At 52.3% G+C, this 9,517-nt stretch overlaps 1 long non-coding RNA gene across 1 annotated transcript; it reads left to right on the top strand.

Moving 5' to 3' along the window:
• The first annotated feature begins 7,323 nt into the window (after positions 1-7,323).
• Positions 7,324-8,971, top strand: LOC120030689. Its single transcript, XR_005473667.1, has 3 exons — positions 7,324-8,101; positions 8,262-8,332; positions 8,567-8,971. It is a non-coding gene; the product is annotated as an uncharacterized LOC120030689 (long non-coding RNA).
• The last annotated feature ends 546 nt before the right edge of the window (positions 8,972-9,517 follow it).

The raw sequence follows: 9,517 nt of genomic DNA, 5'->3' as shown, positions 1-9,517 counted from the left end.
ACAACCGCGGCTCCTACTACGACAACCGCGGCTCCTACTACGACAACCGCAGATCCTACAACGACAACCGCAGCTCCTACTATGACAACCGCTGCTCCTACTACTACGACAACCCCGGAACCTACTACGACAACCGCGGCTCCTACTACGACAACCGCGGCTCCTACTACGACAACCGCGGCTCCTACTACGACAACCGCGGCTCCTACTACGACAACCGCAGCTCCTACTACGACAACCGCAGCTCCTACTACGACAACCGCAGCTCCTACTACGACAACCGCTGCTCCTACTACTACGACAACCCCGGAACCTACTATGACAACCCCAGCTCCGACTACTACGACAACCCCAGCTCCGACTACTACAACCGCAGCTCCTACTACAACAACCGCAGCTCCTACTACTACGACAACCGCAGCTCCTACTACTACGACAACCGCAGCTCCTACTACTACGACAACCGCAGCTCCTACTACTACGACAACCGCAGCTCCTACTAATACGACAACCGCAACTACGACAACCGCAGCTCCTACTACTACGACAACCGCAGCTCCTACTACTACGACAACCGCAGCTCCTACTACTACGACAACCGCAGCTCCTACTACTACGACAACCGCGGCTCCTACTACTACGACAACCGCGGCTCCTACTACAACAACCGCGGCTCCTACTACGACAACCGCGGCTCCTACTACAACAACCGCGGCTCCTACTACGACAACCGCAGCTCCTACTACTACGACAACCGCAGCTCCTACTACTACCACAACCGCAGCTCCTACTACTACGACAACCGCAGCTCCTACTACTACGACAACCGCAGCTCCTACTACTACGACAACCGTAGCTCCTACTACTACGACAACCGCAGCTCCTACTACTACGACAACCGCTGCTCCTACTACTACGACAACCCCGGAACCTACTACGACAACCGCGGCTCCTACTACTACGACAACCGCAGCTCCTACTACTACGACAACCGCTGCTCCTACTACTACGACAACCCCGGAACCTACTACGACAACCGCGGCTCCTACTACGACAACCGCGGCTCCTACTACGACAACCGCGGCTTCTACTACTACGACAACCGCAGCTCCTACTACTACGACAACCGCAGCTCCTACTACTACGACAACCGCAGCTCCTACTACTACGACAACCGCAGCTCCTACTACTATGACAACCGCAGCTCCTACTACTACGACAACCGCAGCTCCCACTACTACGAGAACCGCAGCTCCTACTACTACGACTTCCGCAGCTCCTACTACTACGACAACCGCAGCTCCTACTATTACGACAACCGCAGCTCCTACTACTACGACAACCGCAGCTCCTACTACTACGACAACCGCAGCTCCTACTACTACGACAACCGCAGCTCCTACTACTACGACAACCGCAGCTCCTACTACTACGACAACCGCAGCTCCTACTACTACGACAACCGCAGCTCCTACTACTACGACAACCGCAGCTCCTACTACTACGACAACCGCGGCTCCTACTACTACGACAACCGCGGCTCCTACTACTACGACAACCGCGGCTCCTACTACGACAACCGCGGCTCCTACTACGACAACCGCAGATCCTACAACGACAACCGCAGCTCCTACTATGACAACCGCTGCTCCTACTACTACGACAACCTCGGAACCTACTACGACAACCGCGACTCCTACTACGACAATCGCGGCTCCTACTATGACAACCGCGGCTCCTACTACGACAACCGCGGCTCCTACTACGACAACCGCAGCTCCTACTACGACAACCGCAGCTCCTACTACGACAACCGCAGCTCCTACTACGACAACCGCAGCTCCTACTACTACGACAACCCCGGAACCTACTACGACAACCGCGGCTCCTACTACTACGACAACCGCAGCTCCTACTATGACAACCGCAGCTCCTACTATGACAACCGCTGCTCCTACTACTACGACAACCTCGGAACCTACTACGACAACCGCGGCTCCTACTACGACAACCGCTGCTCCTACTACTACGACAACCCCGGAACCTACTACGACAACCGCGGCTCCTACTACTACGACAACCGCAGCTCCTACTACGACAACCGCAGCTCCTACTATGACAACCGCTGCTCCTACTACTACGACAACCTCGGTACCTACTACGACAACCGCGGCTCCTACTACGACAACCGCGGCTCCTACTACGACAATCGCGGCTCCTACTACGACAACCGCAGATCCTACAACGACAACCGCAGCTCCTACTACGACAACTGCAGCTCCTACTACGACAACCGCTGCTCCTACTACTACGACAACCGCGGCTCCTACTACGACAACCGCGGCTCCTACTACGACAACCGCAGCTCCTACTACGACAACCGCAGCTCCTACTACGACAACCGCAGCTCCTACTACGACAACCGCTGTTCCTACTACTACGACAACCGCGGCTCCTACTACGACAACCGCGGCTCCTACTACGACAACCGCGGCTCCTACTACGACAACCGCGGCTCCTACTACTACGACAACCGCGGCTCCTACCACTACGACAACCGCGGCTTCTACTACTACGACAACCGCGGTTCCTACTACTACGACAACCCCAGCTCCTACTACTACGACAACCGCAGCTCCTACTACGACAACCGAGGCACCTGCTACGACAACCGCAGCACCTGCTACGACAACCGCAGCTCCTACTACGACAACCGCAGCTCCTTCCACGACAACCGCAGCTCCTACTACGACAACCGCAGCTCCTACTACGACAACCGCTGCTCCTACTACTACGACAACCCCGGAACCTACTATGACAACCCCAGCTCCTACTACTACGACAACCGCAGCTCCTACTACGACAACCGCAGCTCCTACTATGACAACCGCTGCTCCTACTACTACGACAACCTCGGAACCTACTACGACAACCGCGGCTCCTACTACGACAACCGCGGCTCCTACTACGACAATCGCGGCTCCTACTACGACAACCGCGGCTCCTACTACGACAACCGCAGCTCCTACTACGACAACCGCAGCTCCTACTACGACAACCGCAGCTCCTACTATGACAACCGCAGCTCCTACTACGACAACCGCAGCTCCTACTACGACAACCGCAGCTCCTACTACGACAACCGCAGCTCCTACTACGACAACCGCTGCTCCTACTACTACGACAACCCCGGAACCTACTATGACAACCGCGGCTCCTACTACTACGACAACCGCAGCTCCTACTACGACAACCGCAGCTCCTACTATGACAACCGCTGCTCCTACTATGACAACCGCTGCTCCTACTACTACGACAACCTCGGAACCTACTACGACAGCCGCGGCTCCTACTACGACAACCGCGGCTCCTACTACGACAATCGCGGCTCCTACTACGACAACCGCAGATCCTACAACGACAACCGCAGCTCCTACTACGACAACCGCAGCTCCTACTACGACAACCGCAGCTCCTACTACGACAACCGCAGCTTCTTCTACGACAACCGCTGCTCCTACTACTACGACAACCCCGGAACCTACTACGACAACCGCGGCTCCTACTACGACAACCGCAGCTCCTACTACGACAACCGCAGCTCCTACTTCGACAACCGCTGCTCCTACTACTACGACAACCGCGGCTTCTACTACTACGACAACCGCAGCTCCTACTACTACGACAACCCCAGCTCCTACTACTACGACAACCGCAGCTCCTACTACGACAACCGAGGCACCTGCTACGACAACCGCAGCACCTGCTACGACAACCGCAGCTCCTACTACGACAACCGCAGCTCCTTCCACGACAACTGCAGCTCCTTCCACGACAACTGCAGCTCCTTCCACGACAACTGCAGCTCCTTCCACGACAACTTCAGCTCCTACTATGACAACGGCGGCTCTTACTACGACATCTGCGGCTCCTTCCACGGCAGCTCCTACAACGACAACCGCAGCACCTACTACGACAACCGCAGCTCCTTCTACGACAACCGCGGCTCCTACTACTACGACAACCGCTACTACTACGACAACCGCGGCTCCTACTACTACGACAACCGCGGCTCCGACTACTACGACAAACGCGGCTCCTACTACTACGACAACCGCGGCTCCTACTACTACGACAACCGCGGCTCCTACTACTACGACAACCGCGGCTCCTACTACTACGACAACCGCGGCTCCTACTACTACGACAACCGCAGCTCCTACTACTACGACAACCGCGGCTCCTACTACTACGACAACCGCAGCTCCTACTACTACGACAACCGCAGCTCCTACTACTACGACAACCGCAGCTCCTACTACTACGACAACCGCGGCTCCTACTACTACGACAACCGCAGCTCCTACTAAGACAACCGCAGCTCCTACTACTACGACAACCGCAGCTCCTACTACTACGACAACCGCAGCTCCTACTACTACGACAACCGCAGCTCCTACTACTACGACAACCGCAGCTCCTACTACTACGACAACCGCAGCTCCTACTACTACGACAACCGCAGCTCCTACTACTACGACAACCGCAGCTCCTACTACTACGACAACCGCAGCTCCTACTACTACGACATCCGCAGCTCCTACTACTACGACAACCGCAGCTCCTACTACGACAACCGCAGCTCCTACTACTACGACAACCGCAGCTCCTACTATTACGACATCCGCAGCTCCTACTACTACGACAACCGCAGCTCCTTCTACGACAACCGCAGCGTCTACTTCGACAACCGCAGCTCCTACTACTACGACAACCGCAGCTCCTACTACTACGACATCCGCAGCTCCTATTACTACGACAACCGCAGCTCCTACTACTACGACCACCGCAGCTCCTATTACTACGACCACCGCAGCTCCTACTACTACGACCACCGCAGCTCCTACTACTACGACCACCGCAGCTCCTACTACTACGACCACCGCAGCTCCTACTACTACGACAACCGCAGCTCCTACTACTACGACAACCGCAGCTCCTACTACTACGACAACCGCAGCTCCTACTACTACGACAACCGCAGCCCCTACTACTACGACAACCGCAGCTCCTACTACTACGACAACCGCAGCTCCTACTACTACGACATCCGCAGCTCCTACTACTACGACCACCGCAGCTCCTACTACTACGACCACCGCAGCGTCTACTACGTCAACCGCAGCTCCTACTACTACGACAACCGCAGCTCCTACTACTACGACAACCGCAGCTCCTACTACTACGACAACCGCAGCTCCTACTACTACGACAACCGCAGCTCCTACTACTACGACAACCGCAGCTCCTACTACTACGACAACCGCAGCTCCTACTACTACGACAACCGCAGCTCCTACTACTACGACAACCGCAGCTCCTACTACTACGACAACCGCAGCTCTTACTACTACGACAACCGCAGCTCCTACTACTACGACATCCGCAGCTCCTACTACTACGACATCCGCAGCTCCAACTACTACCTCAACCGCAGCTCCTACTACTACCTCAACCGCAGCTCCTACTACTACCACAACCGCAGCTCCTACTACTACGACATCCGCAGCTCCTACTACGTCAACCGCAGCTCCTACTACTACGACAACCGCAGCTCCTACTACTACGACAACCGCAGCTCCTACTACTACGACAACCGCAGCTCCTACTACTACGACAACCGCAGCTCCTACTACTACCACAACCGCAGCTCCTACCACAACCGCAGCTCCTACTACTACCACAACCGCAGCTCCTACTACTACCACATCCGCAGCTCCTACTACTACGACATCCGCAGCTCCTACTACTACGACAACCGCAGCTCCTACTACTACCACATCCGCAGCTCCTACTACCACAACCGCAGCTCCTACTACTACGACATCCGCAGCTCCTACTACTACGACAACCGCAGCTCCTACTACTACGACAACCGCAGCTCCTACTACTACGACAACCGCAGCTCCTACTACTACGACAACCGCAGCTCCTACTACTACGACAACCGCAGCTCCTACTACTACGACAACCGCAGCTCCTACTACTACGACAACCGCAGCTCCTACTACTACGACAACCGCAGCTCCTACTACGACGACAACCGCAGCTCCTACTCCGACAACCAAAGCTCTTACAACCACAGCTCCTACTATGACATCCGCAGCTCCTATTTTGACAACCTCAGCTGCTACTACGACAACCGCAGCTCAGACAACCGCAGCTCCTACTACGACAACCGCAGCTCAGACAACCGCAGCTCCTACTACTACGACAACTGCAGCTCCTACTACGACAACCGCAGCTCCTACTACTACGACAACCGCAGCTCCTACTACTACGACAACCGCAGCTCCTACTACTACGACAACCGCAGCTCCTACTACTACGACAACCGCAGCTCCTACTACTACGACAACCGCAGCTCCTACTACTACGACAACCGCAGCTCCTACTACTACGACAACCGCAGCTCCTACTACTACGACAACCGCAGCTCCTACTACTACGACAACCGCAGCTCCTACTACTACGACAACCGCAGCTCCTACTACTACGACATCCGCAGCTCCTACTACTACGACATCCGCAGCTCCTACTACTACGACAACCGCAGCTCCTACTACTACGACATCCGCAGCTCCTACTACTACAACAACCGCAGCTCCTACTACTACGACAACCGCAGCTCCTACTACTACGACAACCGCAGCTCCTACTACTACGACAACCGCAGCTCCTACTACTACGACAACCGCAGCTCCTACTATTACGACAACCGCAGCTCCTACTACTACGACAACCGCAGCTCCTACTACTACGACAACCGCAGCTCCTACTACGACAACCGCAGCTCCTACTACTACGACAACCGCAGCTCCTACTACTACGACATCCGCAGCTCCTACTACTACGACATCCGCAGCTCCTACTACTACGACAACCGCAGCTCCTACTACTACGACAACCGCAGCTCCTACTACTACGACAACCGCAGCTCCTACTACTACGACAACCGCAGCTCCTACTACTACGACAACCGCAGCTCCTACTACTACGACAACCGCAGCTCCTACTACTACGACAACCGCAGCGCTTACTACGACAACCGCAGCTCCTACTACTACGACAACCGCAGCTCCTACTACTACGACAACCGCAGCTCCTACTATTACGACAACCGCAGCTCCTACTACTACGACAACCGCAGCTCCTACTACTACGACATCCGCAGCTCCTACTACTACGACATCCGCAGCTCCTACTACTACGACAACCGCAGCTCCTACTACTACGACAACCGCAGCTCCTACTATTACGACAACCGCAGTTCCTACTAATACGACAACCGCAGCTCCTACTACTACAACAACCGCAGCTCCTACTACTACCACAACCGCAGCTCCTACTACTACCACAACCGCAGCTTCTACTACTACGACAACCGCAGCTCCTACTACTACGACAACCGCAGCTCCTACTACTACGACATCCGCAGCTCCTCCTACTATGACATCCGCAGCTCCTATTTTGACAACCTCAGCTGCTACTACGACAACCGCAGCTCCTACTACTACGACAACCGCAGCTCCTACTACGACAACCGCAGCTCCTACTACGACAACCACAGCTCTTACTACGACAACCGCAGCTCCTACTACGACAACCGCAGCTCTTACTACGACAACCGCAGCTCCTACTCCGACAACCAAAGCTCTTACAACCACAGCTCCTACTACGACAACCGCAGCTCCTACTACGACAACCGCAGCTCCTACTACGACAACCGCAGCTCCTTCTACGACAACCGCAGTTCCTACAAGAGCCACAACTGCTGCTCCTAATATGACAACAACCGTTCATAACACAACAGAGACAGCTCTTGCTACGGCAAAAGCACTTCTAAATACGACAATTAGTGTTCCTACAGCAACAACCGCAGCTCCTACAGCAACAACCGCAGCTCCTAATACAGCAACCACAGCTCCTAATACAGCAACCACAGCTCCTAATACAGCAACTACAGCTCCTAATACAACAACAACACAAACGAGCACTACAACTCCACCTGCCGGACAGTCAACCACGAATAGTGGGCTTAGTAAGTATGATTTACTTTACTTAATATCTAATGAAATTGTTAATAGTGGTCAACCCTGTCAAGTCTCCTTTTTTTCATGTATTACGGTACGTGTCTGTCTGTCTGTCTGTTTGTTTTGCTTCATGTTTGTTCGTATTATTGACTCATTGTGTCTCCACAGGATATAAGTTGGTACTGAGGGTGAAATTGGACATGACGACAGACCTAACCGAATCTGAGATCTTGAAACCGGTGAGAGTCGCTGTCAAACGTATAATTTTATAATGAATTAATTAATCTCCAAAAATGATTATAGAATGAGGAAAAACCTCACTCAATGGGATTTTATGCATAAGTTTGCTTTAACAAATAAGGATATTGAATAAAGATGGAAAGTGAAGTGAATGAGTGGGAAGGAGCGTGAAGAGGATAGGAATGTAGCGTTAACTCGTTTACTAAATTATGTAACCCCTTTGTTTATTCCAGCTTCGTGCAGAACTGATCAGACTAGGGCTGCCAGAGACCTTTACACTGCGATTGAGATTCATTCAGAGCTAGTTGACCGGGGGAAGAGGAGGACGACACTGGAGATAAAACACAAACAGATTACAATGCAAACCTGATCACAAAGATAATTTACACACATATCTTACAATAGATTGTCCTCAGTATTACATTATTCCCACATGACCTACGGTAACTGGACCTAATGTATTCGCAACTAAATATCTACAGTGCCTTCAGAAAATTCACACCCCTTGACTTTTCCCACATTTTGTTGTTTTACAAAGTGGGATTAAAATGTATGTAAATGTATTTTTTCGTCAACGATCTACACTAAATATAGTTGAAGAAAATGTATAATATTGTAAAAAATGTAATCATGAACAATAAAACACTAATATATCTTGATTAGATAAGCTTTCACCTTTGACAGTGATTACAGATGTGAGTCTTTCTAGATAAGTCTCTAAGCGCTTTGCACACCTGGATTGTACAATATTTGCACATTATTCTTAAAACAAATCTTCAAGCTCTGTTTGTTGATCATTGCTAGACAGCCATTTTTAAGTCTTGCCATACATTTTCAAGCTGATTTCAGTCAAAACTGTAACCAAGCCACGCAAAAACATTCCATGTTGTCTTGGTAAGCAACTCAAGTGTATATTTGGCCTTGTGTTTTAGATTATTGTCCTGCTGAAAGGTTGAATTTGTCTCCCAGTGTCTGTTGGAAAGCAGACTGAACAATGTTTTCCTCTAGGAATTTGCCTGTGCTTAGCTCTATTCTGTTTCTTTTCATCATAAACTCCCTAGTCCTTGCCGATGACAATTATACCCATAACATGATGCAGCCACCACCATGCTTGAAAATGTGATGTGGTGCTCAGTGATCTGTTGTTGGATTTGCCCCAAACATTGTGCTGCATCAGATGACCT

Source organism: Salvelinus namaycush, chromosome 36 (genome assembly GCF_016432855.1).
Source record: "Salvelinus namaycush isolate Seneca chromosome 36, SaNama_1.0, whole genome shotgun sequence".
In the NCBI taxonomy this organism is placed as follows: Eukaryota; Metazoa; Chordata; class Actinopteri; order Salmoniformes; family Salmonidae; genus Salvelinus; species Salvelinus namaycush.
Note: the sequence above shows the minus strand (reverse complement) of the source record. Positions and strands in the feature narration are given on the sequence as shown.